This window comes from Oryzias latipes, chromosome 2 (assembly GCF_053564925.1).
Source record: "Oryzias latipes strain Hd-rR chromosome 2, Olatipes_Hd-rR_3.1".
Taxonomy (NCBI): domain Eukaryota; kingdom Metazoa; phylum Chordata; class Actinopteri; order Beloniformes; family Adrianichthyidae; genus Oryzias; species Oryzias latipes.
In genome coordinates this window covers 29,153,643-29,165,895 of record NC_136238.1, presented here as the reverse complement: position 1 = coordinate 29,165,895, position 12,253 = coordinate 29,153,643, and the positions used below count along the sequence as shown (strand labels likewise).

The 12,253-nt window shown below is 40.9% G+C and overlaps 2 protein-coding genes across 4 annotated transcripts in view; one reads left to right on the top strand and one right to left on the bottom strand.

Moving 5' to 3' along the window:
* LOC111949070 (NACHT, LRR and PYD domains-containing protein 12-like) overlaps positions 1-12,253 on the top strand; it is a 350,272-nt gene that overhangs the window by 3,640 nt on the left and 334,379 nt on the right. The window contains exons 4-7 of one of the 3 annotated variants that reach the window (XR_013650517.1): positions 83-230; positions 314-563; positions 877-1,138; positions 1,384-1,786. The exons of 1 other annotated variant lie outside the window; for it this stretch is intronic. The gene's annotated coding sequence lies outside the window, so the exon portion shown is untranslated. Of the gene's footprint in view, positions 1-82; positions 231-313; positions 564-876; positions 1,139-1,383; positions 1,787-10,868; positions 11,392-12,253 lie in introns of those variants that run through there. One more of the 3 variants, XM_078934394.1, reaches the window with a different exon arrangement.
* LOC144987763 (uncharacterized) overlaps positions 1-12,253 on the bottom strand; it is a 296,127-nt gene that overhangs the window by 27,427 nt on the left and 256,447 nt on the right. The gene's annotated exons all lie outside the window — the stretch shown is intronic.

The window sequence follows — 12,253 nt, the reverse complement described above, 5'->3', positions numbered from 1 at the left end:
CACTAATTTTTTGGAAAGGCTCTTCACATTGAATGTATTTCGTCTTTAAGACTTAACACTTTTTCTTTTTTCTTTGTGGTAGTAACAAGAGTACGTGATTCCTTAAGAAGAGTGGATCCGATTGGGACTGAAGTTCGAGCTGTGGCCAATCGCACATTAAGACGGAGGCAATACTCGGTTCCGGCACCAAATGCAATGTGGCACATTGATGGAAACCACAAATTAATACGGTATTTTTTCCAATTTTGACAGTTTGTATAAGTCTGTCATCATTTCTTTCTCCTAAGACTTGTGGTGTCTATTTTTACAACAGATGGAGATTTGTTGTGCATGGTGGCATAGATGGCTTCAGCCGTTTAATTGTTTATCTGAGTGCTGCAACAAACAATCGAGCAGCTACAGTTTTGGAGGCCTTCATTGGTGCCGTCAAACAAATTTGGTTTGCCGTCACGTGTGCGCTCTGACAAGGGTGGGGAAAATATCGAAGTTGCCCATTTCATGGTGGAACGCAGAGGGATTAACCGAAACTCGCACATTACTGGAAGAAGTGTTCATAACCAACGGTGAGGGTAACCATTGCACAACCAGTGTATTTCTTTACCATTTATTTATCAAATGTTTTGGTCTTCTGTCCTCTGCCCACCCAGATAAAGCATGGTACATCAAACTTTATAGACAAACATTTTCATACTTTAAGGCAAACATACCATCAAGAGCACATTTGGCTAAAATTCAATTTTCAGACATTTTACTTAGCATCTGATTGTATTGTATAAAATATACCCAGTTTAAATCATTGTTGAAAGAAGAAATGTTTCTTTCCATTTGTAATTGTAGTTTTTTTCTTACATTTTCATAATGATCCTGTACTTCCAGAATTGAACGCCTGTGGAGAGATGTGTACATCCAAGTCCTTGAACCCTTCCATATTCTTTTTTGTAATCTGGAGAGGGAAGGGATGTTGAACCCTGATGATGAAAGTCATCTTTTTGCTCTCCACTGGGCTTTCCTGCCTCAGTTACGTAAGCAACTAGCCTTTTTCATGGATGTTTGGAACCTTCATGGCCTGAGAACAGCAGGTAGCAAGTCTCCCTATCAACTTTGGGCATCAATCAGACACCATGACGATCCTGATCAGGTATGTTAAAACAGTTGAAGGCATCATATCAGGAACAATTGTAATTATGCACTTAAAGCTTCAGATATTTCCATATTTCATTACTCAAACATTAAAAGTTTGAACTGAATTCTTAGCTTAACATTTTAGAATGAATTGAGAAGGCTAAAGTTAAAAATTTCAAGCTGGCATAGGCTTTGCATAAGTATCAATAAAGCTTGTATAATTCTTGTTTTTTTATAAATACGCATCTTTTATGTGTTCAGGTGGAGGCAGACTATGGTATTGATTTGGATGGACCATACGGCTTTGATGACCTTGAATATCAAGCAGGTCAAGTGGAAGTACCACAAGTGCAACTGCAGCGACACCTGACAGAGGATGACATGGCTGGCCTACCTGACCCAAATGTTCCCTTTATGGATGCCCTGGACATTTACACAGCCACTTTACAACAGTTGATGCAGCCACAACCAGAACTGGATGAGTGAATCTTCAGCACAGAGATGCATTTATATACTCATGCCCAAGACTGTTATTGCATCTTTTCAGACAACACACCAATATTTCACATGTTTTTTTTCCAAGGCTTGCAAAAATAACAGAATTCAACATGTAAATCAGAAAATGTAACATTTATTAAAACATTAAAACATAAATGTATCAAAATTTGTTTTCACTTCCTAACTTTTACAAATTCAAGTTTTTCCAAAAATGTAACATTTATTAAAACATAAATGTATCAAACGTTTTTACTTGCTAACCTTAGCAATTTCAAAATTTTAAAACACTAAATGGAAACTTAAAAAAAAAGCCTTAATCTTGCTAACATCAATGTAGCCATTAACATTTTAAATTAGTTTGAACAATATGCTTTCAACAACTGGAGAAATTGACATTTCAAAGCAAAATTTGAAACATTGAAATTTGACCTCCGGGGTACACCTCGTGGAGGGTAAGGGCTGAACAACCTCAGGACCTCGGCTGGAAGAAATATGAAAATGGCATGAGAAATCAAATTTCATTTAGAACTTGGTTAAAAAATATATTAAATGGAAATATAACAAACATGATAGTTACTCAACCACTTACAAATAGTGAGCTTAAACACACCTCTTATCTTTTCTTAGTAGAAAACTACTACAACTACTAGTACAAAATAGCAAAACGTATGGAACTCGTTTACTACTGGCGGGGGGAGCAAGTTAAACAGGATTAGTGCAAATATGTTATGTCAACAGGGGGAGGGACTACAAGTCTACTGGCCATCTACAAGCAAATAACTGCTGTGTAACCCCACAATGAGCGGACAAACTGTGTTTTATTTCAATAAATCGGGCTAACCCCAACGCATGTTTTGCAAACTTGATCTTACCTCGAGCGGTGCGACCCTCAGAAGCAGACGGTGTTGCTGATGAAGATGTGGTGGGATTGTTGTCTACACCCGCTATTACTTCCCGCTGGTTTTGCCGTTCGAGGGCAGCAGCAGCCTCCCTCAACAGTTCAAGCACAGATTTTGCCATGCTGCCGTTTGCCTGTGGTATTACCGCCAAAGCAGAAGAAAGGCAGTGGAGAATGCCACCGCCACCACAGAAGAAGAGTGAACAATGACGTCATCGCCCCGCCTCCCAGTGGTAATGCTAAATGAGAATGATTTATGCGACATTTTTCGCGGGGGGGGGGGGGGGGGTGAAATTGAAAATGCAATCCCCTCTTTGCATTTTCGCTTTGATTATGCAACAAAATTAGTGGTTTTTAAGTACAAAATGAAAAAGCATTTTGTAGTATTGATTTTTCGTTTTATTTTTGAGTCATTTGATGCAGTTACACTTTGAAAAAGAAAACGCATTTCTGTTAATGCATTTTAACGGTCATATTAGACATTTCTAAATGAATTATGCTACACATTTACCTGAGAACGTCTTGAAAATGAAATGTCAAATGCCATTTTCATTTTAATTTTAATTAAGTGACAGAATAAGCTGTGTTGAGGAAGGAAATGAAAAAGCATTTTGGTGGATTGCTTTTTCATTTTAATTTTGAGCCAAAAAAATGCAGCTTCATTTTGAAAATGAAAAAGAATTTCTGGTTTTGACTTTGCTTTTTATTTATGCTACAGAATCGCTTCCATAAATATCAACTTAAATAGACATGACTGCAAAGTGCAGGTGTGGTCCCGAGGGAATTTATTTTTCTTTTGACAGATGCACACAAACAGGCAGGAGACGGAGGTATATCAAGATTAAAATTGTTTTATTACAAACCGTTAAAACCAATTAAAAATGGACCCGTTTAAAAGACATGCACAAACAGATTCAGTATGCTGAGGACCAGAAGACTTAAGGGAGGTGGAGGCTCCCAGAGAACAAAGATAAAATTTCACCCCACTCACGTGATGCAGACCACACACACACACACACACACACACACACTTGTGAACCCTTCACCCAAGGACACGTCACTCCAAACTGGGGGGATAGCCTCCACCTAGAGCTCAGGGCTGGCACCTGAGTCCTCAGCACTGAGGGGGGAGGGGGGGGGGGGGGGGACAAAGGTGGATTACACAATAAAATGCACAATTAAAACACAGTTCTAAAAGAATTGTATAAAAATGCTAAAAACGAAATAAAAAAAGACACTCTCGTGAGAGTGAGTCAGCCCCTAGGGTGCTGCTCAATGGACGGAGCGCGGCCGAGCTTTTATTCTTGTTGGTGGTGGAGGAGGAGGATTCAGGCGTGATGCCCCGTTTAGTCCTCCGTCGCTCAGGCTCAGAGGCAGCTGAGGAGCGACCGGGCCCGGCAGAACCCTGGTCAGGAGTCCGCAGGGATTCTGATCACGCGCGGTGACAGTTCCTTAAATTATTCTAAAATTCAATATATAAAAAGCAGCAGCTGTTCAGCAGGTGGGAGCGTCAGAAAGTCCCGGCACTGCAAGAACAACAAACATTACCAAAATAAAACAAACAGCTTAAGGCAAGCGCAGGACTTGACCCTCGCCGGCTTACCAGACAGACTGTTCGTCACCTGGGAGGCGCACTCAATTGCAGAGGCTGTATTTTTTTCAATATCTGCGCCTGCAGGTCTCATCCGGAGCTGAAAGAGCGTGTCAGTAAGAGGCAGCGAACAAACTCCTGTCATTAGCCTACCACCGCTACTTTACCTGTGAGGCTCACCGGAGGTGTGCAACCAGGAAGCGGGCAGTTCCAATGGCCAAATGCTGCCCCTGACCAAGTGAAGGCTTCTTTGCCTTTTATAGCGCCCCATGAGGCCACTGCTAGTAATTATCCACCCTACTGCACCTGAACCAATTAATCCTGCCACACAGGCTTCACCTAGAGCAGTGTTTTTCAACCTTTTCTGAGCCACGGCACACTTTAACCTTAAAAAAAATCCCGCGGCACACCAGCATCCAAAAAAAAAAAAAAAAAAAAAAAGAGAGAAACCCATAGTCTGTATTGATCTACAGTCCCTCCACAATCTCACATGCATTTTTGAGATAATTGTGTCAGAAAAAGCTGGAAACTACAGCTGTTGTTTTTCTAAAAAATGCAATAAAAGTTAAGTTAGAAGATTTAAAAACAGATTGATTTGTGTTCGTTGTTTCAAGACATTTAACAACAGATCTCCTTGTGCGCTGTCAATCTCATGACCCAATGCATCATGGGAGATGTAGTGCATAAAACGGCTGGAGATCGGTTTTCGCAGCTTCATTGTTTTGTTCACTTGTTCCACGGTCTGATACCGGATTCTGTGGAAAGCTACACTGCTAAAGACAAGCTTTAGCTGGTATTTTTGTTAGAACTGAGCGACTTTACGAGCTAAATCGGGACAAGGAAATGAAGACTTTAAGCACTTCTGATTGGTCAGACTGATGACATGTGATTAAGCTCCCCAAGAATGATTGGTGGAGACAGTTAAAGGGACGGGACTTTTCCAAAATACAGCCGGAGCTGCAGCTGAATCGCGGTACTGTACCGTCATTCTTATCAAAATGTCTTTAATAAAATAAAATAAACACAAAGAAAATGTATTTTACATCTTTTATATTCCTAACTACTCAGTGTTTTATCAGGGCCTGTTTGGATGAACACTGGATGACTGTTTGGATGAACACTCCTGGAGATGGGAAATGTTTTTAGATCAGTTAATGAGGACAATTTCCCACGGCACACTAGTGTGCCGCGGCACACTGGTTGGAAAACACTGACCTAGAGGACCAGACAGGGAAGGGAGGGGCCATCCAGGAGGAGCGACAGCTGACCTGCAAAACACAGAGGCATTCAGGAAACAGAACAAGACAAACACCACACTGTTTCAGTGTTCTGAAGATTAACAATAGGATCTATACATTTGTTACACAACGTGTAGGATCGGAGGATTTCTGATCAGGCAGTCTGGGACCGGAAGATGGAGAGAGCTCTGGAGTAGGATTCTTCGGGAGGAGAGACTCAGTACGAGAAACTTTCACAAGTGGATCAAAAGCTCTGTGCTTGTCATGCGCACATAAGCAGGATGCTCTCGATCTTTGAACTTGTGCAGAAGATGGATACCAACTTGGAGCGCGTTTCTGCCCGAATTGAGGCTAGACTGGTCTAAATTGCCCACTTTTTTGGATCAAATCTGCCTCTCAGTGTAAGACCAGTCAAGGACACAGCTAGCAGAGCAAACAATCTGCTGGCGCCGGGAAATCTAATTCATCAGCCCCCCCCCCCCCCCCCCCCCTGAGCTGAGACTCCTTGGCTCCAACAGAAAGAACATTCGCTATCAGAGTTGTGTGAAAACCGCTGTTGTGCTGAAGGCTGACGCTGCTGCTCCCCCCCCCCCCCCCACCCCCCTCGACCTCGACATTCCTCGGAACTCCCCCCCGCCACGAGTGAGCACTAACTGGAGACGCGAGCGCCCTTGGCAGCCCCTCTCCCCCCTACTACCCTGTGAAGAAACTGGATTCTCTAGAAAGTAATAATAACAATATTGTATTAGTTCGTAACCCCGTCAGTTTCTTGCACACAGAAATAATGAATAACGACTCAGAGACAGTAACTTATCTTTTTTAGGTTTACTCCGTACAAAGACCACAGATTTGTACGCAGGGTTACAGACAGATGAACAAAGTGCATTCAAAGTCTGAACAAAGGGGTTCAGCAAAAGGCCTGGCATATATACCTTGCATTTGCATATTCAGAACCTCATTCAATGGATCATGGTGTGAAAAACACACCCACAGACTGTTGCAGGCTAGATGCTCGGAGGTCAGAGCACCTAAAGTGTCAGATCTCACAGACATTTGCCAGAACGCATACACCAGAACACACAAAGATGAAAAGGGAGGATGTTGAAGGAATGTTTGCAAGACAATAGTCTTGGCTGTGCTCTGTTTGGAGTGTAATATAATTTTGAGATGATAATACATAGTAAATCGAGGTTAAGCCATTAATGTGATAAAAGGTAAAAGTTAGTATAATAAAATGTAAAAAGAGAGTTTCTAACTATCCTATTTCTAATCATTCTTAACATACCCACTGATCCTTGTGTACTGCATTTTCGTGAGAATATGTGCTTTTTGTGTTCAGACGGTGTAGTTTTTTTCTTTTACCTACACATTGTATCACAGTGTTGAGATACGACTATTTTTTTTTGTCACCAACCCCCCACCCCACCTATTGTAACCCATCTTTACCCATCCCAAGAAAAAAGGTGCACACTTACTGCTGCTTCCTCAGTCAACTTGAACTGTATGTGTGTATTTGTTGTATGTCTGATCTTGTTCGGGTTGCACTGGAACAATCTCTTATGTCAGTGTTAAAGCTGTGCATATGACAATAAAGGATTCTGATTCTGATTCTGTGTGTTTCATATCAATGTTAACTGAAATAATGTGAGAATGATTTCTGAGGATACTCATTAAACACATTATTTTGTTACTTGATAAAGAAAATTTGATCCGATAAGGACTGGATCATAACAACTATGTGAAACTAAAGATATAAAAACACAATAGTGGTGGGATTATATACTCTTCCTTCCTCAATTCTGTCTTTCAGTGAGAAAACACTGACCTGAAAAGTGCTGACTATACAAGACATACTGTTCATGTTCTGCCTGATTGAATGAGCCACTTTCATGTTATCAACCCCAACCGACAAATAAAACCAGACTGCATACACTGGGAAGACAGAGCTTCTCTGTTGCAGCCTGCACTGTGACAGAACGATTCTCCTTCTGCAGAAATCTAACTAAAATTCTCAGTTCCTGTGTGGTTTTTCTCTTTGTTAAGGAACAGTCAAAACCCAGACACTCTCATCTTCTGACTCTGAGCTCGTCCGTTTCCTGTTGAAGAGGAACAAAGTGGATCAATGGGTCTCATCCACAGTGGTCCTTGGAGCAGAACTCTCCAAGTCTGAGAGTTCATCAGGTCCAGAGAATGTCTGGTCTGATCTGAGTGGAATTGTGACCAAACTCACACAGACCTTCTCCAGAATGAAAGGCAGCAACAGCAGTGTGATCACAGAAAAATGTCCTCTGACACCAAAACCACAGAACATTTCATCAAATCATCTTTGGATTAGATCTGAAATTCTAGTTTTCATTCAGTAAAGTATTTTTTTAGAGAACAAAACTGCCTGATTGGTGGTTTGTTAGTGAGTGGGAGGTGCTTAATCCAAGACTGCTTCTAACCTTCTGCTTTTGCCTTTATATGTTCAACATTTAACAGCGAGAAAGTCAGAGTTGGTGATGTTTCTGGACAGTTTCACCCGTTTCTCTGAGTTGATGTTTGTGGAGGTCAAAGGTCAGACTGAGCAGTTTTTTACTCTAGGAACTAAAAAGAGGAACATTTCAATGCTGAAGAAGTCAACCAAACAGCAGCAGGAACTGAATTTTTCTAACATTTTCAATCAGCTGACAATTAGACTGTCCAGAACTGTTTGACGGCTCTTTCTTCTTCATTTCAGCTTCCCGTGCTAAAAAGAGTCCAACCATAGAGACTCATTATTCACTGATGCTGCTGCTGTTCTAAAAACAAATGAGCAGCTCAGGTACATTTGCATAAAAACTGACAAACATGTTTCAAGGCAAAAGCAGAACTTTCAGGCTCAGCACCATATTTAGAAAAAACAAACATCATAACAACACAAGAACTTATTGAAACTGTTAAACACAAAGGAGGACGGACAATGGTTTGGGCTACTTTTAACTCAGACAATTTTCACAGAGTTCACAACAAAAACTCAAGTCTTCTGAACTTTTTTTTTCCACTTTCACTCAGTGAACTAGAACATTTCAGTACATGAACATTTGTTTTTTTCAGACCTGCTGTGGTTTTCCTTAAGGTGAAGCACAAGGTCTCTCAGAATGATCCACATTCAGAAAGTTGACGTCAATGTTTTAGAATAAAGGATGAAGTCCATGTTGTTCTGGGGAAACATTAGCCGTAGAGAAAGTCTCTTTCTGTTTCATGTTTGACCTCACTTCAGTCTGTAAAGTTTTCATGAATACTAACATGTTTAAATCAAATCAAATCAAATCAACCTTTAATTATATAGCACTTTTCCAAAACATGTAACTAAAAGTGCTTTGCATAGAATGTAATCAAATTTAAAAACAAAACGACAAGACAAACAATGCCAACAACCCCCCCCCCCCCCACCACCACCACCACCACCACCACCACCACCACCACCACCACCACACACACATACACACACCATGATATGAGCTCTGACATTTAGAACATGTTTAGTGAAGCTTTCCAGTCTGATTCATAAATTCAGAGCAGCAGCTTCACCTCACTGTCTGCATTCATGGAGCTTCTTTAATGTTTGGACTTTGAGAAACTCATTTGACCTCCTGGCTTGATCTTCATCACTTGAATCCACATTGGTCTTTGTGAAGGACTTGTGGACTTTGAATTAGTGTTCAAGTTCTGCACAGTCCAATTAATAACAGTTATTGACCTTGGACCAGGGGGGGATTCCAGAAAGCAGGTTATGCTAGCTCCCACGGTAAGTTTGAGGCTAAGGAAGTTGATAACCTCAGCTTCCGGTTCCAGAAATGGAGGTATGTTTCAGGGTAGGTCAAGTTGCCATGGCAACTCTTGCTCTGAACATAACCTGGGGCCTCATTTATAAACGTTGCGTACGCACAAAAGAAGGCGTACGCCACTCTCTACGCAATAGTTGAGATTTATAAAAAGCAAACTTGACGGTAAAATGTGCGGTCCTTCCCGCAAGCTCTGACCCAGGCGTACGCACAAAAACGGGTGAAATGGGAAACGGCGACGCCGTCGGCAGATGGAAGAAACACGTGAAAGTGAAAATGACAATCCTGCCTCTCATAAATAACATGAAGACTTCACAAAGCAAGTCTTACAATTAACAGCCTACACGAACACCCGTTTGATCGATCAGCAGTGAAACAAACAAAAAAAATTCAAACGAAAATTACAACAAAAATTCAAATGAACACTTATTTGCAAAAAGAAAAGTGAAATATGTTCTACAATATTGGCATGTTGTGCAATTCATCCTCATAAATAATATAGTTAACAGAACGAAATAATGTACAAAACTGATATTCTCCTCAGTGTGTCCGTCTGGCGGAGCAGATATAGGTGCGGGCGTGTGGACGGACGGACAGACGTACTAATTGTCCACTGGGGAAAGTTGTTTTCATATTAAAACATTTCTTCATAAGCTACGGAATTATGGTATTCATGCATATGCCTTTAGTTTGTTTTATTTTTGATTAAACAATGTATGGCGTATGTCTCAACCATTCAGAAAGCAACAACAAGAAATTACATTTGCACTGAACAATTTCCCATTTCCACGTCGATTATTAACGACATCTGTAGCTTGTCAGATGTTATTAAATGGATGGAAATAAAATGCCCCATCATAATGCGTAATGACGCACAATGGCTGATCTTGTGCTCTTAGAAGATGTGGCAAATGGAAGAATTCGGAGTGAACGCATCTTTAGACAGCAAGAAAACTCGCTGGCAAATGAGGACGAGTGGCTTATGAGCCGGTTCTGACTTCCTCGAGCCGTCCTGTTGGACCTCTGCGGGCTTTTGGGCCCGGCGTTACAGAGGAGCACTCAGAGGAACCACGCGTGTCACCCGGTGCATCTGGCGCTCCGGTGCCCCCCCCCCGGTATTATTTATTGTAAGGACAACGTTGGAAAATTCATAAATGAAGTTATGTACTCTGTAGACAAAGTTTTTATTGTTATACAAATAAGTGTATCTGCCGGCTCAAACTTAGACATATGAGAGTTCAAGAATTGTAATTAATTAAGACGGAAAAAATATTAATTGTATTGGAGTAATTTGACATTTAGTGAGATAAATGTGTAAATTTGAGTTGTATAAACAATTATTGAGTTTTATAGACGTAAGAAATTATTTTGAATAAATTTAACTCAATTATTTGTTACCAATAGAAGTAATTCATTTGAGTTGGAAAAAGTGGATAAGTTATATATATATATATGCGTAACAAGGAAAATGGAAATAAGATCTGCAACTTGTGCGTTTATTTTATCCGTTCTTCTACTACAAGCAGAAACTCTTTCTTTTGATGATGCAGCTGTATTACTTTTTTGATGGACGTATAATCTTCATACGCCGTCATTTAAATCTCAGACTCCCACTCAGTCTCACTGAAGTGTAGCACTCTCTTTTTTTTTCTCCACGTGTTTCCATGGTGACTCGTGAAATCGGCGATCCATTGAGAATGTCTTTATGTACACACCGTGCACGTGCGTTAACCCAGGGTTACCAAGTCGAGCGTAATTACGCTAACTCGTATCCGGTCTTCTGGAACCGACATACCCAGAGTAAGCAAGTTCAGGCGGATTTCAGCCAGAGTTCAGGCTTAAAGTCAGGCTAGTTTAAACATGCTTCCTGGAATACCCCCCTGTTCTCTGTCTTTAGTTCAGGAAACAAACATCCTGCAGCTCCTGTCAGTCATTTCACCTCCAACAAGAAGCCCCGCCCCCTTTTTCATGTCAGGACAAAACCTGATAAGATCCTGATCCTCTGACTGTGGAGCAGTGGCTGTTCACTTGATAGACAACAGGCAGGTTGAGGGTTTGATTCCAGGAAGGCTCACAGTCTGAATCTGACATTAAAATTCCACTTCAGCTGCTCCACCTGTGCTGCCCCGCCTCCATCCAGGTGGACTCTCCTGGTAGTGAGTCAGTGATCAGTGCTGCAGCTGCGCTGACACGGTGAGGGAGACTCTTCTTCCTCTTCATCTCTTTGCAGAAACTGAAGTGAGTTTGTTTCTGGATCTTTGTCTTCACTAGCTTGACTGTTTGTGTCTGAATGTTTGGAGAAGATGTTCTTCTTTCTCTGCAAACTGTCATCACTCTGCTGTTTCCAAAGCTTCATCATTGTTTATTACTGATCAACAACATGGAGGACTCTTCTTCATCACCTCAACAACAATCAGCTGATGCTTGTTGGGTTTTTTCATTTCTGACTCCAAACCTTCCTGTTCTCCACCAAGTCTGTGTGAGAACTCAGTACTAAGGTAATAGATTACAGTTCCAGGTAACTGTGAGCTGGAACATGGTGGAGTCCTATTTCCTCATTCCATGTTCAGGAACTCTGATTCCATTAGACAAACATCCTAGAATAGAAATGTTTGTAGCAGAGAGACCATGAGGCATTAGTGGATGAAAACAAAGATTTTTCTGCTTTTTTTCTCCAACTATGAATTCTATTTTTTCATTTCTTGAATTTAATCTGCTGTTAGTCTTCATTGACCCTAAACTGCAGTTGTTGTGTTCCTCATGGGTGTGTTTCATCCTCTTTTTTTAGCACAGAGTTGTCTGTCTGGTTTTTGTAGTTCAGTCATTTGATGATTTTCTTTTTTTTTTGTTTTTTTTTTTGTTTTTTTTTAACTTGTCCTGTCCAACAGCTAGGCAAACAGATGAGAGCTGAGGGCCTCTTGTGTTGGACATATTTTATTTTAACAAGAGGGGTTATTCATCTTCAGACAAACCAAAGGTATGTCTGAATAAACCCCTTTTGTAATTGAGGCCAAACTTTATTAATTTCAATCGTGTTTGAAAATCTTTGGTGTTGGACCGGACGGAAAAGGAAAGAGGGGAAGAAGAGAGAGGGACGTTA